Below are 2,892 nucleotides of genomic sequence, written 5' to 3' on the forward strand. Positions count from 1 at the left end.
AGTATGCGATCTGTTTTTTTAGCTTCTGCACCATTTATCTTGCCTCTTTCTCTCTCCTCGTTAGAGAGAAAAAGAGGTAAGATGAACGGTGCAAGAAGTTCAGCTAAAAAGAGCAGATCTTTGATTGGTTATCTACTTAGCTCGCGCATGTGCAGTTGAATTTTGTACACGCTGACATCAAAGGTGCCGACAGGGAGTTGCGCTACTGTATATACTGTGCTACGACCATGCCCTGCGGCCACACGCGCATGCTCAGTGGTCGCACCCGCATGTAAAACTGCGCCAATTTTAAATGAATCAATCGTGCAGAATAACCAAGCATTTCGATTCAAGCAGTTAGGTCTCACGCTAGGAGTTTCATTAGTTTAATTATGCGTGGGAAGCACACATACACACACACACACACACACACGGGGGGTGCAAGGGGGGCTTTTGGCCCCCCCTCCCCCGCACCCACCCCGCCGGTAGGCAGCGTTGACCTCGCTTTACAACTTAAAGTACATGCTAAGTTGTAAAGCGAAATTATGAAGCACATGCATAGAGGGGTGCAAGGGGGCTTACATGCGTGAGCGCACGTGAACAGGAAGGCTTTTCTCCCCTGCACCCCCCCCCATGCATGTACTTTATAATTTCGCTTTACAACTCAGCATGTACTTTATGTTGTAAAGCGAGGTCCACGCTGCCTACCGGCGCGGCGGGTGGGTGCGGGGGAAGGAGGGCTAAAGGCTCCCCTCGCACCCCCCGTGTGTGTGTGTGTGTGTGTGTGTGTGTGTGTGTGTGTGTGTGTGTGTGTGTGTGTGTGTGTGTGTGTGTGTGTGTGTGTGTGTGTGTGTGTGTGTGTGTGTGTGTGTGTGTGTGCGTGTGTGTGTGTGTGTGTGTGTGTGTGTGTGTGTGTGTGTGTGTGTGTGTGTGTGTGTGTGTGTGTGTGTGTGTGTGTGTGTGTGTGTGTGTGTGTGTGTGTGTGTGTGTGTGTGTGTGTGTGTGTGTGTGTGTGTGTGTGTGTGTGTGTGTGTGTGTGTGTGTGTGTGTGTGTGTGTGTGTGTGTGTGTGTGTGTGTATGCTTTCCACGCATAATTAAACTAAAAAGGCCGGTTTTCACACGCAATGATTGGTGGCGCCAGGCCGCGCCAGTCGACTAATGCCAGTAAAAATGCAAGTGTAAACACTTGATGCAAACTGGCGCTAGTAATGTGGCGTTTACTGGCGGTTATTGGCCAAAGCATATAACCTCAAAATTTGAGGTTATATGGTTGTTGTCATTTACTGTGTGTTTAATAAATGTTAAATATTTTCCATATTATACGCCAATCACTGTGTAAACACTTGTGAGTTTGCCAGTTGGTTCTGGCACCAATGAATGCCAGTCGATCAGTTGGCGCCACTAATCATTGCGTGTGAAAACCGGCCTTATATATAAAGAAACTCCCAGCGTGAGCCCTAACTGCTTGAATCGAGATGCTTGGTTATTCTGCACGATTGATTCATTTAAAATTGGCGCAGTTTTACATATGCATGCGACCACTTATTAGCATGCGCATGTGGTCGCAGGGCACGTTGCACGTTCAGTGTTGCTACATGTCGTCGGTATGACAGGAATCATAACCTGATTCCTGTCAACTTTAACGATTATAATATCTCGCGTCGCGGGGCAGAGCGACACTATTTTCTGCCAGATTCTTTCGTTTCGTGCAAAAACGCGTCGATTGAGCCTAAGTTCATCAAAATCGGAGGTGAGGGGTGTAAACTGAATAATTACCCTTATTCTAATCTCGATTTGGAGGGTTCATCGATGTTTTTCTTGTTGTGCAATTCAAGGAAACTTGTTTTCACGTTCGTATCAATAATGGTATCTTATTTCATACAAAGCACATTTTGTGATGAGTTGACAGTGATAAAAGTAGGTAAGAAAATCTGTAATTCCGTATTTTTTTCTCGTTTTCTATTGCCCGTTCTTAGACTGACTACTCTCGGCTCATCCTCCTTTCTATAGTGTACAGGTACAGTCGTACAGTGACATAAACTATATACATAAACTATACATTTTTACCTGTCTACACTAGAGCCACAAGTAGGATCATCCTCGAGTCTAGAATGGGCATATATAAAATCGGAGTTTCCCTGAATCATTGATGTATATACTGTAATTATGGAGAAGCATTTTTAATTCTGTCGAATTAATACGACACTAACTTACGATAATTTACTCCGCGTAAACGAGTGATATATCGTAAGTTACTATTACAGAAGTAACGCTCGCGTAAACGTAGTATATGTACGACATATTCATCATTGAAAGCTAACAAAGTGATATGCATATTATATATATCTGTAGTGTAATAAAATGACAAAAAATGCTAGAAAGTTACACCTAAATTTTTAGTACGTGTATATTTTACTACAAAAACAATATTAAAACATTTCTAAATGGTTAAAAAGAAATTTACGCATCACGAAAACCATTTATGTCACGAGTGCGTCTCGAGACTACGGACTTTGATGACTGCCACCTAGATATACGAAGTATAGGCAATGAAAAATGAAATAACTGTCACATGATAGTAATTGAATCAACCTAAACATTCTGGATTAGGATTACCCTAAACAGTCAATGACCCATGGCACCCTGTAGCTCATGGTGCCCCGGTCTCCCCTATATATATAGTTCTATGCATAAAGACGATGCGCTAAGCAGCATCTATTTGAAATCTATTAATATAATTAAAATTAATATAATATATGGTGCAACTTTTGCAACATTATATTAATATATTAATATTATAACATATTGTGTATTAATATTAATATTAAATCTATATTTATTACAAAAATCCAATTCTGACTCGGATATCTATATGCGAAACGTAAATATAGGAGAAAGAACAAGATTTTGAA

This window comes from Temnothorax americanus, unplaced genomic scaffold, assembly GCF_048541705.1.
Source record: "Temnothorax americanus isolate GAGA-0224 unplaced genomic scaffold, ASM4854170v1 Scaffold101, whole genome shotgun sequence".
In the NCBI taxonomy this organism is placed as follows: Eukaryota; Metazoa; Arthropoda; class Insecta; order Hymenoptera; family Formicidae; genus Temnothorax; species Temnothorax americanus.